This window comes from Chelonia mydas, chromosome 16, assembly GCF_015237465.2.
Source record: "Chelonia mydas isolate rCheMyd1 chromosome 16, rCheMyd1.pri.v2, whole genome shotgun sequence".
NCBI lineage: Eukaryota > Metazoa > Chordata > Testudines > Cheloniidae > Chelonia > Chelonia mydas.
The window spans coordinates 16,676,330-16,699,055 of record NC_057857.1 but is presented as its reverse complement, the minus strand read 5'-3'; the positions used below and the strand labels follow the sequence as shown (position 1 = coordinate 16,699,055).

The 22,726-nt window shown below is 46.4% G+C and overlaps 1 protein-coding gene across 3 annotated transcripts in view; it reads left to right on the top strand.

Moving 5' to 3' along the window:
* The first annotated feature begins 9,480 nt into the window (after positions 1 to 9,480).
* Positions 9,481 to 22,726, top strand: part of FAM163B (family with sequence similarity 163 member B) — a 61,852-nt gene continuing 48,606 nt past the window's right edge. The window contains exons 1-2 of one of the 3 annotated variants that reach the window (XM_027823518.3): positions 9,481 to 9,697; positions 9,939 to 10,034. The gene's annotated coding sequence lies outside the window, so the exon portion shown is untranslated. Of the gene's footprint in view, positions 10,035 to 17,992; positions 18,116 to 22,726 lie in introns of all 3 variants that reach the window. The other 2 variants (XM_043530441.1, XM_043530442.1) reach the window with 2 other exon arrangements.

The following is a 22,726-nucleotide window of genomic DNA, read 5'->3' as shown; positions in this document are numbered from 1 at the left end:
ACCATGCAAAATGAGTTAGCAAAATATTCAGCAATTTTCCCCACTCCAGCTCCTAGGCTACCCTTCCTCTGTTATCTTTAAAATAAACAAACAGAGCAGCTGAAGGATTATGCAAAGGGAAGGTTAGGGAGGGGGACAAGGTGTAGCATGTGCAGCTTTGAAATTATGCCCTTCTCTTCCATACGCGGCACCTTTGAATGTCTAAGACTATTGTCTTCCTGCACAGACAGCAGCCAGTGAGTTCTCATCTTTCCTTGTAGCTTGTTTCGGATCAGGGATGCCATGCACCGTGCTGTTCTATCGTAGAATCACAGGAATTAAGGACTGGAAGGGACCTTGAAAGCTTATCTAGTCCAGCCCCCTGTGCTGAGGCAGGACCATATATACCTTGGCCATCGCTGTCAGCTGTTTGCCTCCCCTGCTCTTAAAATACTCCAACGGGGCAGGCTCAACGGGTGGCAGTGATGGTGCAGAAGAGAGGGGAAAGCAAGAACCTACATTCTTGGCCACTGCCATCACCCCCCCACATGACAAAATATGCAACGTAAATATCCTTACATCAAATTAACAAGTTCTCAAGCGACATTTTCCTTCCTGTGTCTATCTGCAAATGTTAATGATCGTCAGTGGAAATATCTTTTCATTGGTTTGTGTGTGTACCGCGGAATTGGCGTTTACTACCTATAGTGATACAAATCTAATCCTTCCAGGCTGAAAACCAAAGCACGGTGCAGTAATGAGTCATTATTTCTCATCAATCTGGCTCTGGGGAAATGCCTGATTTTTCTACCCTTTTTTAGTGTTATTATTTTGGAAGGGAATATATTGCTGAAGAGCGTGAGGGATCACTAGCACGGACTGCACAACACAGGCAAATGCTGTGTGTCACTGGGTGGGTTGCCCGGTGGGCTGGAGATCCTGAGGCTAAGCCAGCCCTGGTTACAGAATACGCCCCACTTGAGAGGAATCCTGTATAAAAGGAGCCAGGGGGCTGAGAGGGCCTAGCTGGGGAAAGAGACTGCAGGGAGCTGGGAGGTTCCTGCAGGGCCCTGAGTGAGCAGGGAGCAAAGCTCTCCAGGTAGGAAGGCATGGGAAGGGACCCTGAAGAACCAAGGACCAGTGGAAGAAGAGCCTCAGAAAAGTGGGAGCTTTTTGTTTCTGTTAAAGACAATTTTGATCTTTTGTTTGGATGGTTGTGACCTGAGGACGGGTGGACTAAAGTCTGTGACCTGGCCAGCGGGCCAAGTTACATGCCCACAACCCTGGAGCAACCATTGACAGGGAGCACTAGCCCAGCAAGGGCGACGCCTGGCCACGAGGAGGTGCATAGGGAGGAGTGGACTCCGTTTCCAAAGCTTGCCCTAGGAAGGTCTGCAAATCCACTTTGAAGCTGTCCAGTGATGTCCCTGCAATTCCAGGGCTAAGTCCTGCTCCCATTACAGTCGGTGACAAAACTTGCATTGATTTCAATGGAAGAAAAATTAACCCACCCAGCTCTTCCTATGTACCTGCAGCCCCACTGATATCCCAGTCCTGGTTCTCGCTTGAGCAGAGATGGCCATTTGTGATGGATCGTGCCAAATTATGTGATGATTTTTGTGCTCAGAACCATCAAATTCTCTTTGCCACCCAGGCCCCATTGGGAATACCTTCCCTTTTGTCAACATTTTCAGTCGATGTGGCGGATGTGTGAGCTCATGTTACATTTAGTTAGACCTGTCGTGTTCCCGGCAGAAGCACAAGGAGGTGAGTGCTGTCCAACATGATGTGCCAAGCTCTCAGAATGACAGGGAGGCTTTTAAAGACATGATGCTACTTTAAAGAACTAGCTACCCACCGTGTAATGTTTGAGGCTGGTGTTACCTGTGGACCGAGAGCTCCATTACAGAGTGGGACACTTGCACTGCCAGGATGAGGATTATAAGATTTTGAAACCAAATAACCAGTGGTGAGCTGGAGCTGGTTCGCACTGGTTCACGCGAACCGGTTGTTAAATTTTGAAGCCGGTTTAGAACCAGTTGTTAAAGGGGTGGGCAAACTGTGGCCCGCTGGACTGTCCTTTCCGTCCTGCCTGAGCTCTCGGCTGGGGAAGCTCCCCTGAGAATTTTTACTCACCCGGCTGGACTCCGGGCCTTCGGCAGGCGGCAGGTCTTTCACTTGCTCCGGGCCTTCAGCGGCACTTTGGTGGCAGGTCCTTCAGTGAAAGAGCAGCTGAAGGAACCGGTTCTTCAGCTTCTGGCAGCTCATCACTGCATATAATTTGTCAGATTCCTTTGATGTTAAGCAGGACTTACTGGGCACTAGAAAAATAGTTTCTAAATTTTTTAATGCCCATAGTGAGACTTTTTAGAGATACTGCTAATTAGCTTTAGCCCAAGAGACAGGATGGTGCAGTGGTTGGGCCACAAGCCTAGGACTACAGACTTCTGCTGGCATAGCTATACTGGTGAGAGATGAAGGGGTGTCATTCCTGATTGACATAGTTGTGCCAGCAAAATCTCCTAGTGTAAACACAGCTATTTGGCAGGCTTAACTGGTGCACAAGCCTTGTTCTGGATCCTCTGCACAGGAGCAAATTTCACCACGCATAAAAAATGAAATCCCATGCCGTAACAGTGGCTGTTCATTCCTGTCAGAAAGGCCTAGAAGAACCTGTGGACTTAGGTGCTGTTTCACGAGAAAAGTTCTTTTTCTTTATTAGTTTTCTCCCTAGAAATGTTTCTTTTTTACCAGCGAGGCCAGCAAGATTTGAGTGTTGTCCACTTGACTAACTGTAGTCAAAAGATGCTGAATAAACACAGTCTTTTCATAATCTGAGTTACCATGGAAATGAGCAGAACTGATTTCTGCTTTTGAAGGGCTCGACTTTCGACATAGAAAGGCATGGAAGGGGGCTGATGAAAATGTGTTTTACTTCCATACCACTATTTTTCCTGGTTCATCTTAGAGCTCATGGGTGAAACCCTTGCCCCACTGAAATCAGTGGCAAAATTCGCATTGATCACAATAGGCGAGAATTTTACCCCATACATTTAGTGAAAGGCTCGGATACGGATTGAACTTTAAAGCTGTTGATGTGTCTTCTAGCTTTTAAAAAATAAAGCAGCATGATTGCAGTGTTGCCAACTCTCATGATTATATCATGAGTCTTGTGATAGTTGATGTTTTTCTCAAAGCCCCAGTTCCTGGAGTCAGGTGATTAGGTGAGACTCTCAGCTTTGATCTTTTTTAAAAAGTCAACTTCTAGCCCTCATGATTGCAGAGAAAAGCCTGAAAACATGTCCCAGGTGCACCCTAGAAATTCAGAAAACAAATAAAATAAGCCCCAAATTTATCCTTTTTAATAATGTCATGATTTTAAGCCAACCTCATGATTATTTAATGTTTGGGGTTGGCAATATCTCCTTTATTGCTATTGCTGCTATTACATGGTGCACCCTGTGGCTGAGAAGTCTAGCAGCCAGGTTTGTAAAATAACTGAAGTCACTCTTTTAACTGTGAATTTCTTCTGCATTGAGTAAAATAACAGAAGTAATTCTTTTAACTGTGAATTTCTTCTGCATTGAGTAATCATTTATTTATTTATTTTATTTGCCACATGGACACTGTCTTGCCTACCCTATCTCTATCATCTTCCAAGTAGGCGATTGTCTTCCTACTTCAATTACTTGAAATACTAGGACAATATTAATTGATGATGATGATGATGTTTCTGTAGTGTCTGTCAGCCTGAGGTCACAACCCGTTTTATAGATATTCATTTTTAAAACAGATGTAAAGTAGAATTATCCCCACTTTACAGGTGGGCAAAGTGAGGTATGAAGAGATTCAATGACTTGCTTTACACACCAGGCAATCTTGCCTTTCTTAGCCAGTCTGGATAAAAAGCTGAAAAATAAAGGAGAGATTACATTAAAGTATGATTGAAGCACTGATCTCATCTGAGAAAGAAACCAGAAATCTGTGTCAGCTACTCTCCCTAACTCATCCAATCAATCCCTGTTATTACAGAAGGTCTGAGGCCAAATTCTGCTTTCAGATGTGCACACACAATTCACACAGAAACCATGGTGATGAGCGTGATATAAAATTGTAGAGAGGTACATTAGATAAAACTCCCTGTGACTCAAAAAGAGATGCAAGCATGTATCACAGAACAGAATTTGCTCCCTGTGCAAATTTGGAGAACCAGCAAAATGTCTGTACCTCTTTTAAGTCTACAAACCCTATTTTGAGGGTTTAAGTAGGATGCAAGTGGTACACAGGCCTTGTGCTAATTTCATCTTGTGCAGAGATGATGCACTAGCTAATGTACTGTCACAGATCTTAAGGGTGGAGGAGCAGTCTTCATATTGAACTTTCTGCATATAATTGGTCTATGCTAGTCCCCACATTGATTTTAACATGGTTATTTATAATGGGCTGGATCCTGAGGACCTTAATCAGGTTTTACGTAGTTCATACTAAGTCAAAACACTCTCTGATTCAATTGTGTCTTGGGCTTCAGCATTCAGGTCCATTTACATGAAGGTAAACCTGTGCAGATTTTTTACGTACCAAAATGTTTTGTCTTTTTAAAATCAGACCCCGGGATTTAAAATGTTAGTTCTATTTGGGGTACCTATATAATGCCTTGGTTTTTCAATGGCGAATTTATCATGATAACACCAAGCTCATAATGAATGGATATTTTACAGATACTGATTCCTTATGAAAATCCATCTTTAATTAACGTACCTGGCCACTAAGTCAAAATCCACTTGATGCTTATTCAGACAGGGGTGCATATTGTACTGTAATAATAGTCATTATGTAACCTATATCTATGCACATATATGTGTGTGTGTGTACATACATGTGTATTATATATATATATGGACTGTTTATAAAAAGCTGATTCTGTTTTTTCACGTTGGAGTTCTACAAACCAAATCTGAGTCACTGTTGCAGCAGGCAAAGCAGAAGACTCTGTGAACGTGTCCCAATATTGGGAGCCCACCGCTCAAAATTAGCTCTATTTCGGCTCCACTTGTGTTTTGCTCTATCCCAGATAGGCCATCTGTTTGATTTGAGCTGTGTCCAGTGAGCAACTGGTGTTGCTGAAAGATGCTTGAATACATAAGTGGCATAATTATCATCCACCAAGTTACTATGGAAGTGAGGTCTGAAGAGTATTGGAAATAAATATGAAAACTCTGAAGTGCTTCAGTATTTCCACTGCAGATGGCAGCATTCAGACTTGGGTTCTTCCACATTCCTACCAACTGTGGATCTCAGATGAACTCAGAGCAATCCATGGGACACTGGGTCATGGCAGTTGGATCTGAATCTGAGTTTCCCTAACTGGAGCACACTGTGAATGTTTTCTGGAGAAAGGTTGATCCAGTGGTTATGGTGCAAGCCTGAAACTTGAGACCAGGTTCAATTCCGTTGTCTGCCACAGACTTCCTGTGTGATATCTCTAATATGGTGTCTGGACTCTACCCAGATTTAGCTGGCTTGGAAGCACGTGGGCTCCAAAGGCTGGGACCTATTGCAACAGACTGGTGACTCTGCCCTAGTGGGGACTCAGACAGGGCTGTAACAGCTTGGTGCTGTGTTGTGCACTGCATCTGATGAACCCAGAACTTGTGGCTGCAGGGATGGTGCTTGAATGTGTGAATGTACCAACGGAGCTAGATGGTAAATAATCTGTTACTGCTGGTTAGAGGGAAACAGATTAGTATCCATCTTGTATAATCTGAAACCTCCTGTACAGCAATGCAAAATGGAGCTCCTGCCTAATTCCCACTCTGTTTATCTCCTGGTCTCGGGGGACACCAGAAACTTTTCAAATGTGGAAGCCAGCCAGCTGCTTTTGAATGGATAGCCTTCTGAGAGATCAAACGATATCTAGACTGCCAATGTGTGATTTACCAGGCATTGGTTAAACAGCCCTGAGATATTTTAGCACTTTTAGTCTTCAGATATTTAGACTGTATGATCTTTGGGGCAGGGACTGTCTTTTTCTTCTGTGTTTGTACAGTGCCTAGCACAATGGGGTCCTGGTCCATGACTGAGGCTCCTGGACGCTGCCACGGTTCAAATAATTCTAGCACTTTTCATAAACTGGTTAACTGATCCTCCCAACATCCCTATACAATGGGGTGAGTATTAATAGCCCAGTGTTACAAATGGAGACATAGAGATATGGTGCTTGCTCGAAACTACCCGAGCAATCCCTATCCAAACCAGTGCTATAACCCAGGTGGCCCTTGCTACCAGTCCTGTCCTCAACTCACTGGAGAACTACTTTTATACGTACATTAAAGAAGAAGTTTGGGAAGCAAAGAAGCTGTTTGGTTTTTACACTAGAATACAATCCTCTAAATCAAAATGAATGGCCCAAACAGAGAACTTTTCCCATATCCGAACCATGCTGCAATGATAAATGACTCAGCAGTGACATTTGACCCACCCAAGTAAAACAGAGTCAAGATCAAATTTTCTTGGCACGATGGTTCAGTATTCATCACACACATTAGCCTGAGTCCAAGCAAACGTCAAATGAAATTGAAAAGTAACCATGCTGTAGTAACTTCAATATTAGCCAATAACATCAATAAAACAAATCTCATATGGACTTTTCCTATATAAATTGGCTATTTCCTGCTTGGTTCTTTCACTTCTTGTCAATAGACAAGATGGTCTATACTTCAAATCTTTGCACAGGTGTTTGAACTGTGTGCAAAGTGTGCTGAAATTACCGGCAGTAATTAGTTTATTTAGGGAGTAATTAATTAAATGCAACTGTTGCCCTCTCTGAAGATTAAAAAGTGAGCTGTAAGCGATACCATCTTTAAAGAGCAGATGTGCTGTAAAGAGGATGGGGCCAATTATTCTCATTCGTCAACGAGGACAGAACAAGAAGTAATGGGCTTAAAACTCCAGCAGGGGAAAAATTTACTTAAATATGAGGAATAACTTTGCAGCTGTAAGAATGGTCCAGGCAATGGAAATTCAAGCTTGCTAAGGAAAAGTCAAGAACTGTCATCAGTGAACATACTCAAGTCCAAACCCACTCATTTTTCAAGGATAATTGAAACAATCCTGGAGAATGCCACTGGCCTTCAGTAGGGCGCCTTCCAACTCAAGCACTTGGATGATTTTCAAGTCATCAAGGTGACTTAGCAATTAGTTTTTATGACAAAGGTTATGATTAGGCAAGGTTGTCAGTGCCTCCTAAGTGATGCCGAGCAGCCGCAGTTCCCAGTGGGAGTTGAAGGCACTGTGCACCTCACAGAAAGAGGGTCAGACTCACTGAGGCCTACTGGAGTACTTTGGAAAAACTGCTGTAGATGGTGCTTTCCTATATTGCAATCTTTCGGGGGGCACAAGGATGTGTACTCCTGTTTGCACCGCACCTGGCACAGTGGGGCCCCAGTCGTGATTAGGATCTCTGAATGTACTTCTAATAGAAATACTAAAGAATAGCAACTTGAAATGTTAAGTATTTTCCTGGATTCTGCTATGCTCGATTACATTTCTTTAGAATGAGAGCTTTCAGATGCCACAACAATCTTTACACTAATCAAACTTTGTGAGTGAGTCATCATTGCTAATGTTGCATATTATGTGCTTAGTTCTTATCCCATCGTGATCCAAACACTGAGCACCAGAGAACTGCAGAGGACAGATGTAACCACAGATTGCAGGTGGATAGAGAGGGAGGTCACTGGAACAGAGATGGGGGAGTTAATTGAAGGAAGAGTGGGGCGGGGGGCAAGTGTGGTTTAATTGCATGTGGAACTGGAAACCTAGGACTAGTCTTGCACTTGAAATTCAAAGGAAGAACATTGTTCCCCCTCTTAACGGGCAGCTGAGCACTAGGAATGTGTGTTTTAAAGAGCACATGGTTGTAGCACCGATTGAGCGAGTATAGCAGGAAATTCTCACCATGTTAGGAAAGGGAAGAAACTCAAGTTTTGTGGTAGGGAAATAAATTTCACTGAACCATTTCCAAAAACACAGTTCATGATAAACTGCATTTGAGGTAGCAATTTAAAATGTGAAACACCCACTGTCTGAAGGGCATTGTGGAGTTCCATGATAAAAAAAAAGATCTTGGTTTTTAAGTGAAAAATGTTGATTTTCCTAACTGCCAGCCCTGCAAACTCAGTCAGGGAGATGAGATTCAAGCTGGATCCCTCCTTTCACATTCTCAGTAATGAAGAAGCCGCAGACCAAATTGTGCCTTTGGTGACACAGGCATCTTCAAATTCTGCCCTTGTTGACTTCACTGGATTTGTAAAGGTGTAAGTGAATGGGCCCTGTAATTAGTCAGTGATTCTGCTGATGCACAAGAAGGAATGGAATCCAGTTCCTTTTCCCCTAGCTGTGCTGGCCGGGCAAGGCTAATAAGAGCCCTAAGCACAAACGAAGTTTAGTCACCAAATTGACAGAGGCCAAATTCTTCTCTTAAGCCTGATCTGCACAAAATTTTGTACCATTAGCAGTGTAATTTTCTTCCTGAAATAATTATACCAGTACAACCCCTCATGTGGATGCAGTTATATTGGCAAAATGATCACTTATAGCTTATTCCCTTTCCCATGTGGGACTAGCTATACCAGTATAAGCACCTTTGAACCACTATAAATTCACACACCCTCATGGGGTTGTAACACTTTCACCATACTGGTTTAGTTGAAGTGGTACCACTTTTGTGTGTAGACAATGCCTCAGTTACACTGCTGTGAAGCCAGAGTAACTCCAATGGCCCCTTGGAGTGAATTCACACAGGGAGGGGGTCTGTTAAATATGAAGAGGCTGTTTTTCACAGTCGCTTTTGAGAGCAGAATTACAGGGGAAGTGCACCTTGGGCAAAGGCAGATCAGGCAGTCTAGTGGCCGTGGGAGCTAACACCAGAGCCCAGGCCCCTCCACTTCGGCAGGGCCACGTGATGTGGGGCAAAACTACCCAGTGCCTTGTGAATTCCCTAAGGAGGGGCAGCTCTCAAAGCTGCAGTGGCATGGGGGTTCAAGCCCCCCAAAGGTGTAGGGGTAGCTGTGTCAGAGGGTGGGGGGGGGGGGGAGGAGAAAAGCCACGGGAAGAGAAGCTCTCCAAACTGCAGAGTGAAGAGGAGAAACCACCCCAAGGTGCTTCAGAGCCAGGCAGGTCTGTTGCACGGCAGAGCAATGCCAGCCTGTTATTTAGCACGCTGCGGCCAGCAGGGAGGGCTGGGGAGACAGCGCCCCAGGGGCAGGGCAACTACTCAGGGTCTTTGGGGGAGGGCCAATTTCCCTAGCGGCCCCCCCACCCCCAACTCGCCCCCTTGCACTTAGCACAAGCCAGCACCGTCCTTGGAGCTAGGGGATCCTGCTGCTCCCTTTGCACAGGTGGCAGGGGGAAGGGGCGCCGGAGCAGACCGGGCTTACTCCAGCTCCCCCGCGCTTGCAGCCCCCCAGCGCGTGCGCCTTGTGTCTCCCCCCTCAGCCCCGGGGACTGGGCTGGCGCGCGCCAGCCAGGGGCCGCGCGCGCCTGCAGCTCCGCTCTCCATGCCCGGGACTAGCGCTCAGGCGGCAGCGAACGTCCTCAAGCATCAGCACCACGGGGAGCATCCTCCTCCCTCCTCCCTCCCTCCTTCCTCAGCACCACGGGGAGCAGCAGCCGCGGCAGCGCCTCCTCCAGCGCCTCCGCGGCTGCTTGTCCAGGGCGGGTTGTTTTTGTTTTGTTTACACGCGTTTCTTTTCGTGCCACCTCGGAACTTCGCCGGGAGTAGAGGAGGGCGCCATGCTCCGCAGCCACCATGGCCTTGGTCTGATTGGCGGGACCTGCCGCGGGTAGCAGCGCCTGGGCGGGGAGCGAGCGAGCGAGCGAGCGTGCCCCCCCCCCCCACCTCAATTAAAACCACCGCCTTCGGGACGACTCGCGTGCAGTTAGGTTGTTTTGTTTTCTAGTTATTTGGTGGTTGCATTGATGCTCTCCAAGCTGGAGGCTTTGCGAAAGGAGGTCCTCGCCTGAAAGAGATCAAGGCACAATTCCAATGTTGAAAGGTAAGAGTTGGTGTGTGTGTGTGTGGGGGGGGGGGGTTTGAAATTGCAAAGGCTCTTTGATTTGCAACCAAATCATCTGCTCCCTTTGGGTGCCCTTCTCTCTCCACCCCTATCCACACCTCATCCTTCTCTGTGGTCATTTGCCCTTACAGTACTCTTCTTTCCATACTACTTCTCATTCTCTGGCCCCCACCCCACTCCCGAGCACTCCCCCCACACCTCTTCCTCCATCCAAACCTGTTTTTGCTCCCTCCTCTTTTAAACAGCTCTAATGCCAGCGGAGGGAGTGATGCTGCTACTGTGGACTCCTTTAGATTTGACCCCTAATCCACAAGGCTTGACGGAGTACATGCAAGGATGGTAGTGGGGAGACTCTAGCCTTGTTGCAATACAGTTGTGAACAGCAAGGAGGTTGGTGAGGGGAGTCCCCTGATGTTGAATGGATTGAATAGGGACAAGGGAGAGAGGATTGTACACTATGCCTGCTCAGCCCGTGTCAAGGAAACTGGTGAATCCTCCCCCATCCCACCCCCAAGAGCGGAATGAATTAAAAAATTGGGAAACTCAACATGGTTTTTGTTGTGCTGACACTGATCCATGTCTGTATTTTCAGTTTTAAAATGCAGGGTCATTAAATCGGCTCTCTGGGTGGCAGGAGGGAAACCCGCTATATAAGTACACAGGTCCCATTATTAGCTACTCCGGGGCTAGCTCTCCCTCTCTCATACTCTTTAGTGACAGCTGCAGGAGTCAGAGTGGATCTGAAGTTGAATTTTTTCTCACTCTCCGGACAGCGATCTGCCAGGGCACTCCAGTAGGAACCACCCACTCAGGCAAAGCATTTGTCCCAGGTAGAGCTCCATCTCTGGATGCCTGGGGAAACTCGCAGGTGCATTCACATGGGTTTCTATAGATTGTCCCAAACCCAAGATATTAAGATAAACAAACTTCACTGCTCCCAAGTGGAGAAACAGGTCAGAGAACTGCAATCAAAGGACATAAGTCTAATATGACAGAGAAATACAGAGCTGGATGCAAGAAAGGTGATAGCTCCTGTATCCGTCTTTTCTAAGCATGTTTGACTAACAATAACAAGACAGACCAGGTGGGTGAGGTATTATCTTTTATTGGACCAACTTCTGTTGGTAACCCAGACACGCTTTTGAGCTACACAGAGCTCTTCTACAGGCTTGGGAAATGTACTCAGAGGTGAAACAGATAGTTTAGCATAAGTAGTTAACACATATTCCAAGGGACCATTGAAGGTGAAGTGACCCATTAACTCCCCTGTAGTCATAGGATAAAAAGGGGGTTAGAGGGTTACAGATTGTTGTAATGAGGCATGAATCCAGTGTCTCTATTAAAATCAGGATGTTTCAGTGTCTAGAAAAGTTATGCATTTAAGCTGCCAGTAGGGTGACCAGAGTGAAAAATCGGGAAGGGGGCGGGGGATAATAGGCACCTATATAAGAAAAAGCCCCAAATATCTGGGCTATCCCTATAAAATCGGGACCTCTGCTCACCCTAGCTGCCAGGCTCATCTTTTGAAAGTGTTGTGCAGGTTTCCTTTGAGGATGAGGACTGATAGGTGGGATATAGAGTGATCACTTTCACAAAGCAATCACTTTATATCTTTGCTGATTTGGGGGGCATGAGGGAAAAAAGGGAAACAGCAACAATGCACTTGTCTCTTTGTGTTTTCTCAGCCATGAATTCAGAGTATAAATAAAATTAGTTCCTGAGTGTGTTGCCTACTCATGTCCAAAAGTTAACAGCTGCTGTGATTATTAACTAGGCTTCATTTTGGTTCACGTTGGCATTTAAATTAAGCATTTTGAATCATTCCTGTCATTGGGTCCAATTCTGTTAATCAGTTGCAACCCTCCACCCAAAACTCCAGTGGTTCTGAGACCAGAATCTAGCCCAAGGTCTCTAGCCTCAGAAGTTTACAGACAGAGTAACTTTTTCCAAAGTACGTAAGTGACTCTGATTTTCAGTGTGACTTAGGCTCCTAAATGACCTGGGCCAGATTTTCAAAGGTGTCTGTGTGCCTAAAGATGCAGAGAGGCACTGAGCAGGATGCACAAAAGCATCTATACCTAACCTGCTTAGGTTCTTTGTAAGTTCCACCGGGCAGCTAAATGCCTCTCTATATCTCACCCTTGGGCACTTTTGAAAATTTGACCCTAAATACTTATGGTCCCGTCCTGCCTCCATGAGGCAGTTTTGCTGCTGACTTCAGGTTAATCGAAGTCACTCTTACATAACTGAGCACAGACTCCTGGTCTTCGCATTTGGCTATAAATTGCTGACAGGCAACGATGTCATATTGATAAATAGCCATGACTTGCTACATTGTGCCATACCCTCATTACAGTGTCACAGATAATGATATGGTCAATAGCGGCATGTAGGTGGCTGGCGTCCTGGGAGATATGGCTTTTAAAGATGCAACTTCTTAAATCTTTAAGAAAGGATGGGTGACAGGGTGTGTATGTGTGTGTGTGTGTCGTGAGATGAGTACGCATGTGGCATGTATTTTGCTCACATTTTGTTCTGTTTCCTTGTTTATTGCTTTTCCCTCCTGGCAGATAAGTGTGGTATGTCTTTACCCTCTGACTGAGGGGGGGGGAAATGTATTAAAGCAATACACTTCAGCAGAGAGACCTGGGATTCAGTGATTCGTGTAGACCAAACTCTTGTCCACACTGTATGGGGTGGTCTCTCCAGACTGAGACTGAGGGTAGGTCTACACTACGCTGCTAAATCCGACCTAAACTCGTAGTGTAGACCAGGGCTGAGGTACATTGGGCAGGGCAGGGAAACCTGTCTTGCAGAGCCTGTGCTGTACAAGTTCTGAAGATAAGGAACTTACAAGCGGGCCACAGGAACCTCTAAAGCAATGGAATCACTGCAATAGCACAGAAGTGATCAGGTTGCCCGAGAAGACTGAGCGACATCAGGAACCCCCCCCTCCCAAAAACATTCTTTTCCGCCCCTTGCTCTCTGAAAGGTTTCCTGAGAAAATGACAAGCCAATACTGGTTCCAGGCCCACTAGCTTCTCCTCCTGGCCATTAGGAAGGTTAAACATTTCTAGCAGAGCACACAGTTATCCAGGTGATGACCAGGGGCGGGGTGACATGCACTGCTAAAGAGAGAGTCCAGTGGAGTGCAAGAGCTGTATCTTGTCAGAATCATGAGGGCAGGCTCCAGAAGAAGACAACATGTGATTAGGGCCACGTGCTGGAGAAGGGACCATCTAGAGATCACATAGGCTAATCCACACAGCCCTGCAAGATCCACCAAACTGAAAGTGATGCCTGACAGCACTTTGCCTATTGCTGAGCTGCTGCCTTGTTTGGCAGGGTCAGTGTTCTCATCTCTCTTCCTGCTACATTGATTGTTCCTCATTTGGACTTTACTGTGGTCTTTTTGGAGCTGTGGCTGCTTGTTATGAGTGTATTCTTACTTAGAGCTTCAGTACTGAGAAGGTGGATTCCAGGAAGAGGTAGAGAAAACCAGTTCAGGTAAATGTTGCTTGATTTCTTTATGTTCATGGCATACAAAAACAGAAGTTAGATAAAAACAAATACTTTTCCTAGAAGGCTGCAACCTAATGCTACGTTATTCCTTAAAATTCAGAACAATAACACACAAACCTAAAACCAGAGAGAGACAAAACAGACTGCTCCCTAATACAGCGAGTGTACAACTCACTCCATCTTACTCTAGGCCAGCTGTCTCCAGACAGGTTCCGATCACAGGCTTCTCTACAGAGCCTCCTAGCATGCATGCAGGACCAGAAAGCCCCTTACAAATGAAAGTGACAGCCTGCAATTATGACACAGGTTTCAGTACCCCACAGTTTCTAGGCTTTGTGGCTTTTAGTAAACTTTGTGTTTGGTCTGGGATTTTTGTGCTTGGGAGTAAAAGTCAGTTGGATTTTGCTTCCCCACGCTCCCTACATTTTCGTGCATACTATTTTCTTACTTGAGTTGGTGTAAAGCTCTGTGTAATTGGCAGCTCTGCCCCTGCACTCCTGGGGGACTTTTGCCTGGTTAGTGTCATGGTATCGCATACTTCTCCTTCCTCCATTTCTCAGCATGTTATGTGGGTTTTCTTGCCTGCAGTTCCTCTCAAAGGGGCATCGAATCATGCTCACTGTAAAGAGTGAATACCATGAAGATAGAAGAAGAATGACTCAGGCTGAGGGGGAAGCTGTTTATTTACTCTCGTGGATCCGATGCCGTTGTCTCTTGCTTTTCAGAGTTTTTATTTTGAATGGTTTTCTGGGTTTTTTCTCTATCCTGTTCCGAGTGTATGAATAGGTGGTTTCCCCCCACTCAACTCCAATCAGACCACGCAAATTGTGGGGGGGTGAGAACTTATCCCCGTCCTTGGTTTGGTTTCGTTCCGAAATGAAACAACACAGAAGTAGCCTAATTTCCCCCCCACCCCGCCCTGCCCCAGGCCCTGCCTGTTCCCATGGTTCCTCCCTGAGGGCTGGTTAGCTCCTGGGCTGCTCTCTCTGCAGTGCCACCCCCACATTCCTGATACGCAGCTGGGTAAAGAGTCCCCTGTGACAGAGTGTCAGCAGAACCTGCCAAACCCTTTCCAGCAGGATCAACACCTTTGTTTGCTTGGTAACATGCTGATTGATTCCAAGATGAAGAGTGGAGCCCTTGTGTACAGTCCTACAATCAGACTAGAGATGTACAGACAGCTTCTAAGCTGGAATGATACGGTGACACATTTGGTCAGCACAGGATTGCGTAAGGGGCTCTTCCTCCTTGTGACGAGCTCCGACTTCCTTCTCTGCTCCACAGCTTTTATCAAGGAGACAGAATCTTGTCACACTCCATCTACAACAACATCCGACAATATCCAACTTGCCCTGGGTGTCTTTCCAGAAATAGTTAGGCCCACAGTATGCACAGATGACATCTGGATGCATTACTGTCGAGTTCAGAAATGTTCAGTAAACAAGACGGGGATCTATTGTTTGAAGGTTATTTTCAGAGACTCCTATCAAGTGATCCGGCCATGCAGAGGGGAGAGCCTTAATGGCAAGGCAATAATTGCTTTTTTAAAGTACACTTCAGAAAAGAGTCATTAGAAACCCAAGGGAAAGCTGCAGTCAGCATTAGCCAGACCAAGGGCCTGATCCAAGTAGCATGGAAGTCAAGGGAAGTTTTTCATTTACTTCAGTGATGGGTTGGATCAGCCCACGGGCAGGTTCATGTAATTCTGAAAGGGAACGTGCTGCTCTCGGACATATTGAGGGACAGAGTGGAGTCTGTCCAGGGTCCAAGCGTGAAAAGACTCCTCAGATATTGCAGGCAGCACAGTAATACTAGAATCAGTGTGTTAAGGCAAGAAACACAGTTCTGCTAATGCTCTGCACTCGGATACAGTAGCAGCTCTCACTTAAGGCTCTCACAGCACTTTAGAAATGTTAAGTAAGCCTCGCAAAATCCTAGAAGGAAGTAAATATTATACTTAATCCTCCCTCAGTGGGGGGGGGGGGGGGGCTGGACTAGAGGACCTATTGAGGTCCCTTCCAGCCCTATAATTCTCTGATTCTATGATTATTAATCTTATTTTACGGATAGGGAAACCGTGGGCCCCTGAGGTTAAGAGACTTGCCTAGATTGTCAGGCAGTGAACAGGAACCAGGAGTCCTGAAGTCCAGTCCCCTCTCTAACCACTAGTGATCACGCTTTCAGCTGGAGTAACGACTGGAGGCAGACATATGACAAGACATATTCCTCTCTTGAGTCAGAGATACCGTAGAGGTCATAGGAATCTTCTAAGACCTGTAGCATGTGCAGGGAGCCTTTTATCTGATTCTGTCCCCAGGACACGAGGTTTGAGGAGACAAACATCTCTTTTTTGAGTTGGATTCCTTTACCACTTCCTACTACTCCTGAGAGAGAGGAAGGATTAGATCTCCCGCTGAGCCAGGTTAGTCAGACAATGCCACAGTGCGTGTCCATAACGCTGACAAATCTCCAGGCTCGGATCATAGATTCATAGAGTTTAATGCCAGAAGGCACCAGCGGATCATTTAGATGAGGTAAGTTTTCGAGATATACCACCGATGTTTTGCTCCCAGTGCCTCCGTTGGGTTACTGGTTTGTTTAATTTTTCACCACTCCCAGTTCAATGAATGAAACTTTAATAATCTCCATTCACAAAATAGGGCGGGGGGGGGGGGCAGGGGGCGGAAGGAATATTTTCAAAAACAAGGCTCCTTCCTTGATCCAGATGCCAAAATGTTTCCCAAATTCTGCAGAAGAGTAGGGATTTGATTCTGGCATCACGTACACCAGCATCACACCAATATAGCTCCATGGCCTTCAGTGAAATTACTCCTGGTTCATGCTGGTGGGAGGGTGAGCCAGACCAGGTCCATTTGTAATTTCATGCAGTTGAGAACAGTATGAAATAGTGCCACGTTTGCCTGCCTATTACAGCAGTTTTGCCTCTATGTCTAAGGACTGGTCTGGACTTGTCAATTGGGGGTGTCTATCACTCTGCTAGGCTGGCAGAGTTATCTGCGTCCGAACAGGGTTCCTAGCTTACCTGAGTATTCTGCGACCTGGTGGTGGATTAGCCACTGGGCCAAAAGGGCCCAGACCCAGGGACCCAGGCCTATTGGGGGGCCCCGTAAAAATGGGTGCCCCCATGCCCCGATCTGCTCTGCCTGCCCAGCACTCCTGCCGGGGAGCGGGGTCGGGGTATGGGAGCTTGCCCCATTCCACCCACCTGGCACTTCAGCTGGATCGGGGTGGAAGGCCTTGCCCTGCTCCACCCAGCGCTCCAGCCGGGGAGTGGGGTCGGAGCACAAGGGCTTGCCCCGTTCCACCTGCCCAGCACTCCGGACAGGGAGTGGGGTCAGGGCGCAGGGGCAGGCCCCTGTACCCCGGCCAGAGCACCAGGCAGGCAGAGCATGGCAAGCCCCTGCGCCCCGACCCCACGCTCCCTGGCAGCCAGGAGGGTGGAGTGGGGCAAGCCTCCACACCCCGACCCCATTTCCACAGCAGCAGCAATCAGCGAGGGGCAGGGGGACTGCAGGCAGAAGGGGTAGGGAGGGTCCCCCACTTTGCTCTGGCCCAGGGGCCCCACAAAACCCTAATCCACCCCTGCTGCCACCCACCAATAAATACTCCATTTTAAGAATTGGTTGTTGAAATGCTGGTGGTGTCACAAAGCCTGTATCCGATTTATAAAGCCAGACCTCAGCAGGTGTAAAGGAGCATAGTTCTGTTGCCCAATGGAGCAATGCTGATTCACTCCAACTGTGGGCCTGGCTTTCGGAAAATGCTGATTCTTACCCTACACAGCCTACAGGTTTATTTCTGGGTACTCAGGGTGGCCTCTTTTGGCTGCTTGGATTTTGCCTGGCTACAGGGTACCTCTCTCTTGCGTGGTTCATTAACTATGGTCTGATCTCAAGCATTTAGGCAGCGAGACAACCCTTAGAGGTCCTCATCCTTAAACAATAGGTCTCATTTGAAAAGCAAGTGGGAGTTTGCTGTGTGGTCTCAAATTTCCTCTAAATCCATGATAATTGGCTCATCTTTGAAGTGGATGACCACAGATCATCTCTTTGATGCGTAGGAGACAAGGCCCTCTGAATTGCTAGATTCTAAATAGGGAGTCAAAGACTGTTCACGAGTTCAGGTTCATCAAAAAAGCCGGAGCTACAGTAGCTCATTATCTGAAGAACACTGTAAGTGCTGGGCATATCGAGAAAAAAAGTAAAACTGAGATTACTTTCCCGAGTGAATTGGGGAGAAAGAGCTCTTATACCATTTAATACATTAATATAGAGAACGACCTGAAGTGGCTTGGCCAGATGACTGCCCGAAGACCATGTCATTCTGTTTAGATTTGATTTTAATGACCAAGAAACTGACGCTTTAATGTTGCCTGTTCCATTTATTTTGGCAAGGGACAGAATCTGATTGCCTTATTCGTCTCAAATCTGGGACTGTTTGAGAAGAACGGTACTACCCAAAGGGAGCTCAGAGGGATATCAGAATTAGTGAAAGGGAGCTCACTTGCCGAAGGAAAGGTAAATATACAGATTGCTGGATAACGTATGTGCCCCGAAATTCTCAGAAGAATGCAGAAGCATAGTACCAAATCCCGAAGCATTTATCTCCCTTTGACTCTTAACCAATGGCCTACAGGGCTAAAGCAGATCAGAATTTCTTGAGATATAAAGACTTGAAAATTGGTACCATTCACAGTAGAAATGCGCGTTAGATACTATAATAAAAGATGGTGCATTAACTTAATTGAGGTTGCTGTTTGTTGTGTTTACAGTGGAACAAGTTTATCGTTCCTCGGTTTGAAGTGAAGTGCATTCAAGTCCCCAAGTACCATTCTAGTTCCCAAACATGTGCACTGAAGTGTACAACTTGCAGTTGCAGTTATACTGAACCGACCATCCAAAAGGGAAGATTTTCTGTGAGGAAAATAGAAAAGGAGGACTTGTGGCATCGTAGACACTAACAAATTTATTTGAGTATAAGCTTTCGTGAGCTACAGCTCACTTCATCGGATGCATTCCTGTAGCTCACGAAAGCTTATGCTCAAATAAATTTGTCAGTCTCTAAGGTGCCACAAGTCCTCCTTTTCTTTTTGCGGATACAGACTAACACGGCTGCTACTCTGAAACCTGTGAGGAAAATGACATCACTGCCCTTCTCTTTAACTCTTTAACACCAATTTCCTCTCTTTGCCTTTTTAAGCATTCCCAGTGCGGGAAAGGTGTTTTGGTTTTGCAGTGGTAGTTTGCCTCTGGGTTCCATTAGATCTCACTTGGGATCTGGATTTAGTCCAGTTCCAGCCTCTGCCGCAGACTTTGTCTCTGACCTTGGGGACGTCAATTTAATCTCTCTGTGCCTCAGTGACCTATCACTAAAATGGGGATAATAATGCTTCCTTTCTCACACCCTTTGTCTGTCTTGCTAGTTAGACTATAAGATCTTTGGGGCAGGGACTGTATATGCACAGCACCTCGCACAATGGGGCCTTGGCTTCTGTTGGAGCTGCTGTTCTGAGAATACTGACAAAACCACCAAAGCTTAGCGGGATTGAGAGAAAGTGCTCCTGGTTTTTCCCATCTCCCTAATGGCCAAGCTAGGGTGATCTGACATTTGGTTTTACAAACCCTCACCCTCGGGTTTTGGTTTTCAGAGCGGACCCCAAGAGTGGTTGCTGGTCTCCTTCCACCAGGAGGCCACAGCTCCAAAAGTGCATTGATTCCTGGGGTCCCCAGTGCAGCCTCTGCCAGCAGAGATCTCGTGGCACGCCCAGCACATGCTGAAGCTGCCCCAGCCAACCCAGGCCTTGAAAGAGAATGGTGGTGGCATGGCAGAATCGCGCCAGGTGGTCCAGGGCTGAGGCCGATACAGCTGGAACGGGTTCGGTCCTATGACTGTTGAAACAACCAGTGACAGCTTGGGCTGTCGTCCCCAGTAGAATCTCAGCTGTAATAAAACTGTTAAAATCACCTTGTCCCCCTAGTGGCGAGTTTTGCCGTCCTTCAGTGATCACTTTATTTGCAATACGGAAAGGATGATCTTCGTAAAGGTTTATTGTGCTTTTAGAAACTGAATATTCACGCTGATGGGCAGCCCTTGCAAAAGGTGCTGTCAAGAAACGTCTCCTTAGATAGAAAATACTGATGCAAGTTGACTCACTTTAACTTTCAGCAATAGAAATCATTGGCAATACAATAGCCCCTGTATTATTACTGGGGGCAGGGTTGTTTGTTAATAACAAATGTGTATGTTAAATAGAGAGATAGTCTGTGTAAATGAAGTCTAGGACCCACTCCTATGATGCCGAGGTGGCCAAAGACTCAGCTGCACTATAGGCTTTAGAATACTCCCGCTGGTAGCTTGGCTGCTTTAATGATGGCCTAGTGGTTGAGCGTGTGAGAGGTCCAGGATCTGTTCCAGTCTCTTTCTGCAAGCCAGCATGGGTGGGAGTTGCAGGAATGCAGCACAAAGGACGTGAGTGGACGGGCATATTTCAACCTTGCTCTCTCTGGCTAATTAAGGACTTGAAATAAAAGGCTGCAAAGGGAGCTCTTTCTAATCTTCCTTAGTTGGAAAGATTATTGGTGTGATGCAGGGAATAAATGGATCCTCAGGAATGCTGTAGGTGTGAGCATGGGAGTACATAGGTATTAAGCGTTGATTTGGGTTTTCTGTTGGGTTTGTTATTATTATTAGACCAAATAGAGATCGGGGACATGTTCCAAACTTTTGTCTTTCACTGTGGGTTTTCTCTGAGATTGTTCTCTATGTACAGACAAGAAAGGGGGGAAACCCAGTCATGGGGAGGCAGCTTCCCTTGAGAGTACACAAAAATCTGTTTGTCTTATGGAGGAACAGCGTGCAGCAGTTAAATCGTTTCCCATTCAGATGTACGCCCAATTTAAAGGATTTTCTAAAAGCCTGTCAGGTGACTGCTCTGTGTTAGAAACCCAGTGTGTGATCCTGCGGTCATTGAAGTCATTTTCAAAACTCCCATCCCCGTTGGTGGCAACAGGAAGAGGAGCTCAATTCAGTGAGGCATTCTTGGAAAATGAAGGTTGGCTTAAGCTACGGGTTCATTCCTTGATGGTGCTGCAGGCTCTCCCCTCTCAAGGGCCAGAGGAAACCCAGAGGGCACTCAACACCTCACATAGCATTCAGCACCGTGCAGAACCCAAACCCAAGCATGTTGCTCTGCACTGGAGGGCAGGAAATGCCAAACATGCTAAGTCCTAGGTGAACGAACTGGCCAGTGCTGGGAATAGCATCCATGCCCTCACCAGGCATGTGCCAGGAGATGCCAAACGTAATTTGTGCAAACCTGTTAAAAGCAAACAGTCCCGGCCTGATTTTCCTGTTGCCTGCCTAACTTTGCACCCATTTAACACCACTGACTTCAGCAGAGGTACTCCTGATTTATGCAGGGATCAGCGAGAGCAGAATCGGCTCCTCTATATGAGGCATTTTCTAGTTTGAGGATGTTTCCCCCTTCTCCTCCCTCCTCCCCAATAATCTGTCATTTTTTAAAAATAAACCTTCATAGAACATCCTGACGACTCCATGAGACTACAATGGGGATCAGACTTCAACAAGCAGGCAGCTGGTCTTGCTGCCTCCCTGGGGGCCTTTTAGCATGTCGTCTGACTTGTTTGATGTTAGGACTGGCAAGCAAAAGTCAGGTAGATGTCTTGAAACTTTAATCTAGCAGGATCATTAGTAAATAACCCATCAATAATAACAATAATATTGACGACAGTAGCCTATAATTGCCTCATTATAGAAATATGCAAGGGATTCTGTCAGAACTAACATTTAGGTTTTGTTTAAAAAGGGAAGGGTTAGAAAAGCTAATATTGTTGAGAGAAATATTTTCAGAAAACTTATTAAAAAAGCCAATGCTTTGTTTTGGTTTAGAGTCAAACATTCCGTTGTAAATGCAAACATTGCAACTTTGTACCAGCGCATGAGAACCCAAACTGACTAAAAACGAAAGGCAAACTTCCTAGAAATGTTCTAGCACCGTTTCAGTGACAGGTATGCAGACTGGATTATTTCTGTGCTACGTGGCATGCCTCATAGCCCCTCCACTAGATTGTCAAGAAGACTATTTTGTAGCATATTTATTTCACAGTCCCTAGTGTGCACAGCCCCTTCTCCACACTAGCCAGAAAAATCATGCTAGCAAGAGCAGTGTTTATAGACAACCTACATATATACAGTTCCTGCACACATGGTTTCACACCCCCTCTGTCTTCCTGCAGTCAGATCCACATAGAGAGACCCTAGTGCTCAGCTGGGCTCTGTAGGATGTGATGGGGGATACAAACCCCACACTGGAAAACAAGGAGTTAGGCAGCTGCTCTGGGCTCTGCCAGCCCCGCACAGCCACACCTGCAAGGGGGAGGTTAAAGGGGGAGCAGAGCGGCTCATTTGTTGGCAGAGCAGGGAACAGAGCAGACCTTCAGTCCCTGAGAAAAGGGCTGGCGGAAGCCAGGAGTTTCCCAGACAACCACTGCGGGAAAGGAGGGCTAGATCCTGGTGCACCCTGAGGAGGGAGTCGTTCCCCTCTGCTTCTTACAATCTCAGCTTATTTGCATTAATTCCCCTTGCTTTTGTTCATGGAAGGGGAGAGACTTTAAAGGGACCTGGCTAGAGGGCCAAGTGACGGGGTGAGGCTGGTCACTGCATAGGCAGAGCAGCTGTTGGCAGGAGACACCTGGGAGGGAGAGGGGAGGTAGAGCTGCTACACCATGCCCAGCCACAAGGAGGCACCACCAGTGAGTCATCTTCTTCCCCAGGGGTACAGGTGTCCGTGCTAGGGGGTCTGGTTGCAGGATTTGGGGCCAGAGTATGGAAAGAACTTTATACGCACCTGTTCTTGGTTTAGTCCTGAGGAGAGTTCTGGGAGCTCCTCATAAGCACTAATTATTTGGAGGATGTCACGACATGCTTCAAACAATTCATCAGGTAAACAGTTCCTTCTAATATTCTCCCAGCTGTAACTCAAGCCAGAATACCCTTGAGTACCAGTTCTGATGATAGTGAGAAAAAAGACATGATGGCACCTGAGAATCTTTTATGGCGACCATCTCCCACCTAGCCATGGGCCCCCTGCATGGCATTTTATAAACCCA